Source organism: Paramisgurnus dabryanus, chromosome 12, assembly GCF_030506205.2.
Source record: "Paramisgurnus dabryanus chromosome 12, PD_genome_1.1, whole genome shotgun sequence".
Classification (NCBI taxonomy): domain Eukaryota; kingdom Metazoa; phylum Chordata; class Actinopteri; order Cypriniformes; family Cobitidae; genus Paramisgurnus; species Paramisgurnus dabryanus.
This window is the reverse complement of record NC_133348.1, coordinates 5,743,959-5,758,701: the sequence shown is the minus strand read 5'-3', so window position 1 is coordinate 5,758,701 and position 14,743 is coordinate 5,743,959.

The following is a 14,743-nucleotide window of genomic DNA, read 5'->3' as shown; positions in this document are numbered from 1 at the left end:
ATTCTATATTAAAACAAAGACTATAGAAATATATAATTCCTTATTAATGGAATGTGGAGAAGATCACTGCTGGATGTGAGAGTAAAGCGAGGGGCTGATGTTGGAAGTGATCATCAACTAGTAACAGCAATGGTTAGACTAAAGCTTCGGAAAGCCCAGAACAAGACACACGTACAACGGAAATTTGACACTCAGAAGCTGAATAACCCTCGCTTAAAACACCGTTTTGTTACACAAGTGAGGAACAGGATCCAAGCGCTACAGGATCTAAATACGGAAATAAATCCAGCTAACATCAATGAAGCCTTCAATAACATCAAGACTGCTTACCAACAGAGTGCAGAGGAATATTTGGGATACAGAGAGAAGAAGAGATCAAAAGAATGGATCAAGCCAAACACCTGGAAAGTAATAGATGAAAGACGCAAGCTGAAGAACCAAACACTCAGCTCTCAATCAGAAAGACTGCAGGAAAAATATAAGCAGAAATACAAGGAGACCAACAAAACAGTGAAGAGAATGGTACGTGCTGACCGCCGTGCTTTTGTTGAAGAACTCGCAAGAGGGGCTGAAATAGCTGCAGCCAGAGGAGAACAAAGCATGCTACACAGAATTTCCAAGCAGATCTGCGGCAAATACCATTCTACAGTCAGCCCACCAATCAGAGACAAAGAAGGAAAGCTTCTTACAACTGAAGCAGAACAAGATGCAAGATGGGCTGAACATTTTAAAGAAGAACTGAACAGAAAATCACCAGAGGAAAACGCTGATATTCCAGAAGGAGAGATAGACCTAGATATCAGCATCGAACTACCTACCAAAGAAGAAATTGTAGCAGCTATTAAGAAGCTGAAGAAAAATAAAGCCCCAGGACTTGATAACTTAAATGCAGAATTATTCAAGACAGATCCAGAGACAGCAGCTGAAATATTGGAACCACTTTTTAGAACAATTTGGAGAGAAGCCTGCGTACCCGAGGAATGGACCAAAGGGGTGATTATCAAGATTCCAAAGAAGGGCAACCTAAGCGACTGTAATAACTGGCGCGGTATTACCCTTTTGTCAATCCCCAGCAAGATCCTTGCCAAAGTGATCATAAGCAGATTGTCTTCTGCATTTGACTCAACATTGAGAAAGGAGCAGGCAGGATTTAGAAAAGGCAGGAGTTGTATAGAACAGATATTTGCTTTGCGGAACATCATCGAACAGAGTGCAGAATGGCAAAGACAACTCCATGTGAACTTTATAGATTTTGAGAAAGCATTTGATAGTGTACACAGGGATAGCTTGTGGCACATACTGAGGGCTTACGGAATCCCAAAACACCTGGTGAAGCTCATTAAAAGCTTCTACAAAAACTACAGCTGTTGTGTGGGTGGAAGCGACATTTGGTTTGAGGTAACGACCGGTGTCCGACAAGGCTGCGTGATGTCTGCATTACTCTTCAATCTTGTCATTGACTGGGTGATGCGACGCTCAACAGAGACAGGACATAACGGCATCAGATGGACGCTCTTCTCCACACTTGAAGATTTGGACTTTGCGGATGATTTGGCACTAATCTCCCACACCCATCAACATATACAGGACAAAACCAATAAGTTAAACCAGTACAGTTCCCAAGTTGGTTTAAAGATCAACCAAAAGAAATCAGAGGTGATGACTATAAACACCACTACACAAGCTCCCATCAAGATCAATAATGACGAGATAACTTTTACTGAAAGCTTTGTGTATCTTGGTAGCATCATCACACCAGATGGTGGTAGTAAGAAGGACATTCAGAACAGATTGAATAAAGCAAGAAGTGCCTTTATCAGCATGAGCAACATTTGGAGGTCCTCACAGTACAGCGTGAAAACTAAACTAAAACTCTACAACAGCTGCATTATACCAGTACTCCTATATGGAGCAGAATGCTGGCGAATGACGCAACAAGACCTTACAAAGCTGTCCACATTCCACACCAAGAGCCTCAGGAAAATACTAAAGATTTTCTGGCCAAACAAAATTTCTAACGAAGACCTACTGTCCCGCTGTAATCAAGAGAACATGCCCACAATTATTATGAAAAGACGCTGGCAATGGATTGGGCATGTGCTTCGAAAAGAGGATGGTTCCATAATTAAAACAGCCCTACATTGGATACCAGATGGAAGGAGAAAAAGAGGAAGGCCAAAAGTCACCTGGCGACGAATGGTGGAACAAGAACTGAAAGACCACCACCACACCTGGGGAACGATAGGCACTCTGGCCCAAGACCGACAAAAGTGGAAAGATTTTGTTGCTGCCCTATGCGCCTTCGGCGTTAAGGGCAGTCTCTGTGTCTGTATAGAAATATATTATAGAAATATTCAGAGGCGGTCTTAACATAGAGGCATAGGTAGGCGGCTGCTTGGGGCCCCCTATCAGTGGTCATATTAGTGGGGTCCTGACCAACCTAATAAATAAATAAAAATGGGGCTTTGGTGAGTCAACCCCCTTGTTCTGCTAGTAATAGTCTTAGCCCTACACTGATAAAAAATATTTTGTGGTGAAGTAAATAACATTACTACAGAAAAAACTTAATTTAACCCTTATGTTATGTTGGTGATGGTTTCAATTCAATTCAATTCAATTCAATTTTATTTATATAGCGCTTTTCACAAAAGTCAATTGTTTCAAAGCAGCTTTACATAAATAGAAGCAGTGAAAAGCACAGAAAACGACAGATAGCACAACAAAATACATGATAGCATGAGCAGTTAAATTTGCTGCGGCTATGACTCAATATTATAATTGCACGTATTACTAAAGCAACGTATAGAAGAGGAAGCTAGGTAAAGCCCAAAAAGGCTGCCTCCCCGGGGTGAAAAACCCCCTAGGAGAAAAAAAACCCCCGGGCTTTTATCCGAGGAAAAATAAGTCCTAGGAGGGAAAAACCCTTGGGAGAACGGAAATGGAGATTTAGCGGAGATTAAGCGGTTCTGCCGGTGATCGTTGGTCAGGTATCAGCTGGGCATAACGTTGAAGGACAGCCAGTAGATCACAGGTGTGCCGACTTTCACATCTACCGGGACTGGGTCTGTTTGTCTCGTCCTCGGGTCGAGGACGAGACAGGGAGAGAAAAACAAAATCGTATTAGCGTAGCGGCCGTTCATATGTATTGAAGTGTCACACAGTGATGTGGTTTAACTCAGCTTAGTTCCAGACAGACTAAATATTGCGGCATAATTATGTTATCCACAGTTGAGGATTTAGCAAATTGGGGGCCCAATGCGAGGGTATATATGGTAAATAAGGGTCACCTTCCGATCTTTAAGAGAAAATGAAACCTGACGACCCGTTTGACTAAGGCCTAAAGCCCCACTGTCGTCGTTAATGCAGGTTCAGTGGCAAACGGGTCTATATTGTATACCATTTACAGGACCAGGAGAAAACGCCAAAAACATCGCAACCCGACCATACGTGTTAACCCGTTTGACTAAGGCCGGAAGCCCCACTGTCGTCGTTAATGCAGGTTCAGTGGCAAACGGGTCTGTATGGCATACTATTCATAAGACTTACGATAGCGCCAAAATCGCAACCCGACCATACGTGCCAACCCGTTTGACTAAGGCTGGAGGCTCCACTGTCGTCGTTAATGCAGGTTCAGTGGCAAACGGGTCTGTATGGCATACTATTCACAAGACACACGAAAGCGCGAAAAACGCAACCGGACCATACATACCAACCCGTTTGACTAAGGCTGGAGGCCCCACTGTCGTCGTTAATGCAGGTTCAGTGGCAAACGGGTCTGTATGGCATACTATTCATAAGACTTACGATAGCGCCAAAATCGCAACCCGACCATACGTGCCAACCCGTTTGACTAAGGCTGGAGGCCCCACTGTCGTCGTTAATGCAGGTTCAGTGGCAAACGGGTATGTATGGCATACTATTCACAAGACACATGAAAGCGCGAAAAACGCAACCCGACCATACATACCAACCCGTTTGACTAAGGCTGGAGGCCCCACTGTCGTCGTTAATGCAGGTTCAGTGGCAAACGGGTCTGTATGGCATACTATTCACAAGACACACGAAAGCACCAAAATCGCAACCCGACCATACGTGCCAAACCGTTTGACTAAGGCCGGAAGCCCCACTGTCGTCGTTAATGCAGGTTCAGTGGCAAACGGTGGCAAACTATTTAATGCAATTCATTTTAAGTGTTCATGCAGAAAAGGTTTTTATTTATTTATTTGGTTGGTCTGTGTTATGACCGTGAGTGCTTTGTTCCGTGAAAATAACTATTGCGAGTTAAGAACCTTTACTAGACAAATTATGCGAATGCTTTGTTGAAGAGAAAAGTTTTAATTCTAGATTTAAAATGATCGACTGTGTCTGATTCTCGGACATCGGTTGGTAAATCATTCCAGAGCTTAGGGGCTAAGTAGGAAAAGGATCTTCCACTTTTAGACACTTTTGATAGTCTAGGGATAATCAATAGGCCAGAATTTTGCGACCGTAGTGTGCGTGATGGATTGTATTCCGATAGTAATTCTCTAAGATATGAGGGTGCTAAGCCATTTAAAGCTTTGTAGGTGATTAGTGATATTTTAAATTGGATGCGATATTTAACTGGTAGCCAGTGTAAAGATGCCAGAATTGGGCTTATGTGGTCATACTTCTTAGATCGAGTAAGTACCCTTGCAGAAGCGTTTTGAACTAGCTGAAGCTTGTTGACCTGATTTGAATGGCATCCCCCGAGTAGCGAGTTACAATAGTCTATTCTAGAGGTCATAAAAGCATGAATAAGCTTCTCTGCGTCAGATGTAGACAGTATATGGCGTATTTTTGAGATATTTCTAAGATGGAAGAATACTGTGCGGCAGACGTTGGCGATATGACTATCAAAGGATAAGTTGCTGTCGAACATCACACCTAAGTTCCTAACCGTGGAAGAAGGCACCACAGTACAGCCATCTATGTGCAATTTGTAATCTGACATATTATGTTTGTAGCGATTTGGTTCAATAATAAGTACCTCTGTCTTATTGGAGTTGAGCTTAAGAAAGTTATGTGCCATCCAGTCACTAACATCGCTAATGCAGTCTTTTAGCTTAGAAAACGTGTGTGTTTCGCTGGGATGCGAGGAGATGTAAAGCTGGGTATCATCCGCATAGCAGTGAAAACTTATGTTATGTTTCCTGATAATGTCTCCTAGGGGTAACATGTATAACGAGAACAGGATAGGACCTAAAACTGATCCCTGCGGACCACCGTATTTAACCAGGGAGTGATATGACTCTTCCTCATTTACATAAACAAAGTGATAGCGATTGGTTAGATATGACCTAAACCAGGCTAGCGCCTGACCACTGATACCAACATAGTTTTCTAGTCTATTGAGTAAGATTCTGTGATCTATTGTGTCAAATGCTGCACTAAGGTCAAGTAATATAAGAATTGAGATTTCACCACGATCGGATGTTAATAGGAGGTCATTTGTAACTCTAAGCAACGCTGTTTCTGTGCTATGGTTGGGCCTGAATCCTGATTGGAACTTTTCATATGTACTATTATTTGTCAAGAATGTGCGTAACTGGCTTGCCACTACCTTTTCTAATATTTTCGAAAGAAAAGGGAGATTTGAGATTGGTCTAAAGTTATTAAGTTCTCCTTGGTCAAGCTGTGGTTTTTTAATCAGCGGTTTAATAACTGCTAGTTTGAAAGCTGTTGGAACGTATCCTATTTCTAGCGATGAGTTAAAGATATTTAGAACCGGGGTTGACACTACAGGGAATACTTCTTTAAGTAGTTTTGTGGGAACGGGGTCTAATATACAGGACGATGATTTGGATGATGTGACTAGTTTAGAGCTCATCTATTGTAGTAGGTTTAAATGAATCAAGATGTTCGTATGGTAGTCTAGTGTTAAGTGAACTAATGGGTAGAGTGGTGGCTGCCTGGGTAGCTACGATGTTTTCCCTAATAGCCGAAATTTTGTTAGAAAAGAAGTTCATGAAGTCGTTACTATTGTGTTGAAGTTTACTATTGGTTTCTGTTTGTTCTTTGTTTCTAGTCAGTTTCGCAACTGTGCTAAAGAGGAAACGAGGGTTATTATGATTCTCATTTATAAGCTTGCTAAGATATGTAGATCTGGCGGTTTTAATAGCCTGTCTGTAGTGTTTAACACTCTGTTTCCATGCTGCGCGCCATACTTCTAACTTTGTGCTTCTATAATTTCTTTCCATTTTTCTAGCTGCCTTTTTAAGGGCTGCTGTGTGATGGTCATACCATGGAGCTGGCGGTTTTTCTTTGAATCTCTTTTTTCGAATGGGAGCAACGGCATCCAATGTGTTAGAACAGACATTGTTTAGGTTTTCTATTTCAATATCTAAATCGTCACAGTTATCTGCTACATGTTTCATTTGGGACAGGTCTGGAAGAGTGCTAATAAAGCTATCTTTAGTGGTGGAAATTATTGTTCTGGCTAGTCGGTAGCATGTTGTAGATTGAGTGATCCTATCTAGAAGTACAGTGTATGACACAAGGTAATGGTCAGAAACTGCATCACTCTGAGGTGATATTTCGACGTCATTAATATTAAGTCCGAGTGACAGAATTAAGTCTAATGTGTGATTACGAGTATGCGTTGGCCCTGTCACGTTTTGTCTAATATTGAGAGAATTTAGAACATCTATAAACGCACGTCCTAATGCGTCTTTTGGGTTGTCCACATGGACATTAAAATCACCAACAATAAGAGCTTTATCTACAGTGACTACAAGCTCAGATAGGAAATCTGCTATTTCTTTAAGGAAATCTGCATGGTGGCCCGGTGGTCTATAGATTGTCGCTAAAGCAAAAGAAAGCTGTTTGTGGTTACGATCAGTTATTTCCATATTTAACAACATTACTTCAAATGATTTAAATTTTAGCTCAGATTTTTGGTTTACTTTAAACATTGTGTTGTATATTGTAGCTACACCGCCCCCTCTCCCGTTTAATCGAGGTTCGTGTTTATAATAATAGTCTTGTGGGGTGGATTCATTTAAACTAATGTAGTCGTCTGCTTTAAGCCAGGTTTCTGTTAAACAGAGTACATCTAAGTTTTGGTCTGTAATTATTTCATTGACAATAGGTTCTTTATTGGTAAGCGATCTAATGTTAAGAAGGCCGAATTTTAAGATTCGAGATTCATCTGTTAATGTATTGTTTTCTAATTTTATTTGAATCAGATTTGTACCAGATGTAACAAGCGGTGCCCTGTATTTATTTGTTCGGGGAACAGATACAGTTGAAATGTGCTGATATTTCGGTAAGATTGACTCGAAGTGCTGGGATATAAGTGGTCTTGACATATCACGGCAGCTAACAGATGGACGGTTAAGCCGATCCGTCTGTTTCCTGACCTGGGCCCTGGATAGTCAGACTATATCAGAATTAAGACTATTGATCAGATTTTTAGTGAGTATAGCACTTCCTTCCGATGACGGATGAAGGCCATCTCGGGTTAAGAGAAATGGTCTTCCCCAGAAATGCTTCCAATTGTCTATAAACCCTACGTTATGCTGAGGGCACCACTTTGACATCCATCCATTGAGAGACACTAATCTACTATGTGTTTCATCTCCCCGGTAGGCGGGGAGGGGACCAGAGCATATTACATTGTCTGACATTGTTTTTGCAATTTCACACATCTCCTTAATATTATCTTTGGTGATTTCCGACTGGCGGAGCCTAGTGTCATTCGTGCCGGCGTGAATAACAATCTTAGAAAACTTCCGCTTAGCATTAGTCAGCACTTTAAGTTTGGATCTAATGTCAGACGTTCTGGCTCCCGGTATACAGTCGACTATGGTGTTTGGTGCCTCAATGTTAGTGTTCCTGAGTATAGAATCTCCAATGACCAGGGCACTTTTAAAAGGTGTTTCAGCTGGTATACTCCTTAGGGGATCGAATCTGTTAGAAATTGTCGTTACGTTATGGGTCTTAGAAGGACGCCTTATATGACTATGCCGCCTAACAGTCACCCAGTTTGACCGCCGACTTGACTCTGATGACGGAACCGAGCCATGTGTATTTTGATAAACACTATGCGCGCTCGATACAGTATTTGTAATATTTATATTAGCATCTGATGTCGGAACCGAGCCATTAGTCTTTTCGCTCGATAGATTATTTGCGACAGTAACATTAGCGGTTTTGCTATCCTCAAATAGCGTTCGGATGCGCGATTCTAGTTCAGCAACCTTCTCAGTTAACCTTAATACTTCAATACACTTAGTGCATGTAAACCCCTCTATGCTAACAGCAGAAGCTAAACTATACATGTGGCAAGTAGTACATGTTACAATAACAAGCGGAGTCTTACCGCTTTCATGCTGGGCGATGGCGTCTTCGTTTACCCGAACGCGGTCCCCGGAGCTGCATCGCGTGGGGTGTTCGGTTGTGACACGCCTCGGTCGCCTGCGAACGTCTGGGGCCAGGGTGATGTTTGGCTTGCCGAATCTGCGAAGGCCGGGCAGCGGTTCCTCCACAGCTTCCCGATCGCTTTCATGTCGTTCACAGTCCGTGAAGCTGCATCGCGTGGAATGCATGTTTGTTGCTCGCTTGTGGACGTTGGAAGGCAGGGTGAAGTGGGCGCTGTACCTCGCCTTGGATCTGCTAAAACCGGGAAACAACTCCTCCAAAGCTTCCCGCTCAGGTGAGGATAGGTCAGAAAAGCATATATCAGATGAATCCGCCATTAGATCGGAAAATGCTAGCTTTAGCCTCCACCGTGTGGATGCTAGCGGGCTATATGCTAACACTGGGTGTTTATTAGTGATAAATAGTTTCACGTGGTAGTACTGCTCAATAATCGTCACGGTAAAGTATTCCTATGTAAAACTAATAAGTTATATTATATAAATAGGAATAAGATGGTAAAAAAAAGCTTTAAGATGATGAACTCGACGGAGCTACGATGCACGATCTGTTCAGCGTGACGTCACAAACCGGATAAAGTCCACTATAAACCGTTTCGTCCACTATAAAGTGCTGTTGAGTCTTAATTTGGCAACAACTTTCTCTGTATTTCAGCTAATGGAATGATTTTTGGTGACAAATCTTATTTTCAGACATATTTTGGGAATATGCTTTGAAAATAATTTTTTAAAAACTCAATACACTGTGGGCAAATTCACAACCCTTTCCTTATGTTCGTGAAGAAAACATAAATTAAACTGCTGTAAAAATCAGATAGATATTTGATGTTTTTGCATAAATCTGTTAATTAACCTCAGTGCTGATTAAAACTGCTAAATGTTTACTAAAAAAATCCATGATTGTTAGTCTTTAATTGCTAATGATTTTTTTCCCAAACTTACTCAAAACTGATTTGGGGAAACACACATACAATTACTTATTTTCAATATAAAAACTGATTGTGGACTGGATTTTTTTTACCTTTATCACAGTCTTGGGCATGTGAAAGATTAGTATCAATATTGGCTTTGATGCATTTTTTGTTTTTGTGCAGCATCAGATAAAAAGATTTCCCCCTTATTTACTGTTCATGGCTGTTTTTGCCCCATTGACTTATTCTCTATTGGTTTGTGTTCTCCTCTTTCCATCTTCATTTTGGAGTAAAAACATTTATTTTTATAAATTTTTTTAAAAACTTTTATAGATCGGATAGGGGGGCCCCATTCATACCTTCGCCTTGGGCCCCTAATTTGCTAAATCCGCCACCGGAAATATTACTATGAATGTGAGAACGGCTTGCCTTCCATGAATTGAATTATTTTATTTATTTATTTTATTCATTATTTTACACGTTTTATTGTTATCATATAATAGCGGTTTCTAAGTGCGATATAATGATGAAACGATGGGTAAATTTGCTTTTAATTTGATCATTGATCACTTCAGCTGAGATGTGCAACTTCACTTTGTCATTGTAGACACTATAATGATGATAAATATGTGGTCAGTTTTCTAGCCAGCGATTTTAAGGGACCAGGACCATTTGTGTGGCTATCCAATAATGTTTGAAAGATGTAAATTAAATAGTTGATATCTTGCTGATAATCTTACCCCTTGTTTTCTAAAGATAGTTTTGTTTAGTTTAGTTTTAGTTCTGCTCTATTCCTAAATGTCGTAAGCTTCCCCCCAGAAAACTTCTGAAGGAACCCTATAAAAACAAGAGAGAAGATCTTGGTGTTACACCACAGATCTGTGAGAATACTGCAGTGTAGAGAATGACATGGTCAACTGAGCGAGTCATAGCATGACTCAGTAAACTAAATACATTTAATATTCATTTAGTAATGTAAACCTTTGTTCTTTACAACAGAATATAATTCGTCAGCAGGTGAAACTTAATATATTAGGGTATAAAATTATATTTTGGGGGGTCATTTTGTTATGATGACATGTACTAGGATAAGATTTTCAATTTATACCGCCAGGATTAATCGTATTTTATTACACATTACAATATTCAGGCATTTAGGGCAAATAACTTTATTTAGGGCAACTTACCCATTTATTTATTATATGACATAAAAACAACATACAAAATAGTCACAACTTTTAAAAAATGAACTTAAAATATTCCAAGTGAACCGAGGTCAAACGATCAATTTATTTGAAAAAAAGATGCAAAAGTGATGACAATCCGCTGTAAAGTTCAGTTCAGTTCAGTTCAGTATTTATTTATCCCCGTAGGGAAATTTGGGTTGCAGCGAAACACTCACTCAGACATTTGTCGATTTTCACATTGGCATACGTATGTACAGATATACATGTATACGCACACATACACATATATAAAAAAAAAAAAAAAAAAAATAATAATAATAAATAGTAAAAACCTAATTATAGCATGTAGTCTAGGGACTATTTATCAACTTCCACTAGGAGGAGAGGAATTTAAAAACTTAATTGCTTGGGGTATAAAAGAGAATTTAAACCTGTTTTTTGAGCATTTGGGAACACAATATCGTCGACCTGATGGTAGCAGTTTAAAAGAATCGGATAGAGGGTGCCTCTTATCATTCACAATGACAATTGCCTTATTTAACACTCTTCCTTTATATATACTATCTATACTCTCTAACTTTATTCCTAATAGTTTACTTGCAGTTACTACCACCTTCCCCAATAATCTTTTCTGGGCCTCAGAGGCGTTACCATACCAGCAGATAACACAGAATGACACAATACTTTCAATAAAAGCTTCATAAAACATCAACAGTATTCTATTATTGACATTAAAAATCAATAATTTCTTTAAGAAGTACATTCTCTGTTGTAGCTTTTTACTTACACAGTCTGACCATGCATCCCACTTTAATTTACTGTCAAGCATTACACCAAGGTATTTATAATTTGTTACTAACTCTATCTGCTCCCCATTAATTAGTGTAGGATGAATTTCAGTTAACTGTTTCTCTCTAAAATCGATAACCATTTCCTTGGTTTTTAAAATATTTAGAAAGAGATTTGAATTTTCACACCAGTTTATAAAGAAGTCAAGAACAGGCCCATGTTCATCCTCCCCATCATTTAAAAGACTCACTAAAGCGGTGTCATCTGCATACTTTACAATGTGTCTGTTTTTAAAAGAACTCACACAAGAGTTTGTATATAAAATAAATAATAAGGGAGATAAAACGCATCCCTGGGGAGCTCCTACTGACGTAGTCAATCTGTCAGAGATAGACCCTCCTATTTTAACCTGCTGAATTCTGGAGCTAAGAAAGTTTGTCACCCAAGCAAGCGTCCTACTATCTATTAAGAATTCTTTAGTCAGAGTAGCGGCTAGTATATTTGGTAAAATGCAATTAAAAGCAGAAGAGAAATCCACAAACAAAATTTTTGCATGTGTTTTTGGTTTCTCTAAGTGAGAATGCAACAGATGCAGTACAGTTGTAATTGCGTCCTCAACCCCTCTAGAGGCTTGATATGCAAACTGCAGAGGGTCTATGAGATGTTGAGTTACAGATACAATGTATTTCTTTACTAAATGCTCAAAACTCTTCATCACAAGTGATGTGAGTGCTATAGGACGATAGTCATTTAATTCCGAGGGCTTAGGGACTTTTGCCACTGGGATTATTGTAGATGTTTTCCATAAAACAGGGACGATACCACAATTAAAGGATACTCTAAAAATTTCTGTAAAAACTGGCGCAAGCTGAAATGCACAATGTTTCAAGACATTTCCACATATCTTATCTGGGCCTGGACTTTTTCGGGGATTACATTTTCTAAAGATTTGACTAACCTCCATTTCAGTAATGTGGAAACCTACAGAAGAATTAGCATCAGGTGGTACTGAACACTCTGGAATTTCATCACTAACTCTGCTGTCAAAACGACAATAATATGAGTTGAGCTGATTTGCCATCTCCAGCTCCTCATATCCTTGAAGCACAGGGAATTGTTTACATCTTCCCCTGTGAGATATATTTGTCATATTTTTAATCCCCTGCCAAGCGTATCGTGGATTACCTTGTATCAAAGATTCCTCTAGTTTTTGTTTATATGTGTATTTATCTATTTGTATTTGTCTTTTAATTTGCCTCTGGGTATCTCTAAGGCCAGCCACATCCTGGTTTCTGTGTGCTTTCCTTTTCTCATTTATAAGGGTCTTCAGATTTTTTGATACCCAGGGTTTGTCATTTGGGTATACCTTAAATGACTTTGTGGGAATAACAGAGTCTATGCAAAAATTCACATAGTCAGTAACTGTTTCAACTTGTTCATTGATGTCATCTGTACTGAAAATCTCCCACTGGGTACATTCAAAGCACCCCTGCAAAGTCATTATACTGTCATTGTCCCATACTTTGACAGACTTTTCTTGAGGCTTTTCTCTTTTAAGTAATCTCAGGTAGACAGGCCGAAGATAAACCACACTGTGATCAGACGCTCCCAATGGAGGGAGAACTGTTGAAATATAGGCATTTTTAACAGTTCCATAACACATGTCTAGAGTCTTTTCCTTCCTTGTGGGAGAGTCAACATATTGGTAATATGTGCTCAAGCTCTTCTTAGCATTACAGTGATTAAAATCGCCCATAATAAACTTGGGTGCATCTGGGGAAATTGTCTCAAGTCTCTGAGATAAATTGTAAATAATCTCTTGGGCGTTCTTAACATTTGCTTTAGGATGAATATATACCACAGTAATGAAAATTTGGGGAAACTCCCTTGGTAAATAGAACGGCCGGAGAGAAACACATAACAATTCAATGTCAGCAGTACACAGGCTTTCTCTAACCTTGACCGCTCGACACCAGTCATCTCGAACAAGAACACATACCCCACCTCCTCGAGTCTTCCCGGTGATGTCAGGATCTCTATCGGTCCTAAACGATGAAAAACCGACAGGTTCCACCTCGTTGTTAGCAACGTTGCTGTCCAGCCACGTCTCGGTGATTGCCAAAACACTGGAATTCCGGTACTCGTGTAGGTAGCGCATATTTGCTGATAGTTCATCCATTTTTGCCCGTAAGGACTGTGCGTTAATTAGAAGGGTAGTAGGCAAGCAAAGTTTATTTTTCTCTTTCAGCCGCTTCAGTCGGCGACGGAGGCCTGCTCTGCATCCGCGTTTGCGCTTGGTATGCTCTTTAACTCCCTTCTCGTTTATTTTAATGGAGTTCGGAATCTTATCAACTGCTGTAGAGCGCTCCACTAAAACAGAGTTGCGAAGCAATAATAAAAACTCCCGATCATATCGGATTTCATTTGTGGCAATGCCACCCGCGATGTAGTCCAAGTTCAATCCGCAGGAAAGATAAATATTAAGAAATGTCAACAACAGTCCGATCCCACTCCATGTTGCGAAATCCATGATTAATTATCTCCAGAAAAAAAAGCATCCACATTCGTTAGAAACCCCAAGCTTACTTAATTAATTAAAAACCAAAGATTGCCAAAGTGAAAACGCCAACGGTAGAGCGAGAGACGCCACGGGGCAGCCACAGAGCAGCGCCACCGGTTTATGTGTTGTTTAAATGTGTAAATATCAGATCCGGACGTACACTGATTCAAAAACTGCCGTCAGAAGAAGATATGATACGATCTATGATTGTGAAAAGGCATTGGCTCTCGTGTGTTTCACGACCAATCGCATCATTATGTCAGCTAAGAATGTGAAGCGCTATTGGCTCTTGTGACCGACTACGTCATGCTGGTTTATGTTTGAATGAGATCTGACTGTGCATTTTGATCACATAGTTCTTCATATAAAGTCATCGTATGGCTTCATTTCGCAAGGTTTGCAACAGGAATGTTTTTTAATACTTTTATACTGTTTTATGCAATAAATACCTGTGACTGTACTTGCGTGTTGTATTTTAAGGTTGAGAAGTGGTTGGGTTTAGGGTAAGAGTAAGGGTGGGGTTAGATGCTCCAAAACATCTTTAAAACCATAAATGTTTATGAAACCGTTTCTACATTTACAATTCATAAAATTAAATGTGTCTAATCTGATGTATAAGGCAAAAAACGTAAAACGTAACAAACAGGTTGTATAAGCTTCTGCCGTTAGAGGACACTAATCTCTTAATACGTCACTTTACGCTGTAATAAGGTGCTAGTACAAACGACATATAAGGTCGTTATTTTTTGGAGGACAGTCTCTTATATGAAATTTAACTAATGTTTAAGAACAAAAAACATTAAGAAATTAATTTGTCTACTGTTTGTCTATACTGCTACAGTTCTTACTTATGTGTATAAGATCAGTAAAATCTGACAACACAGAGACACAAATCTGCCA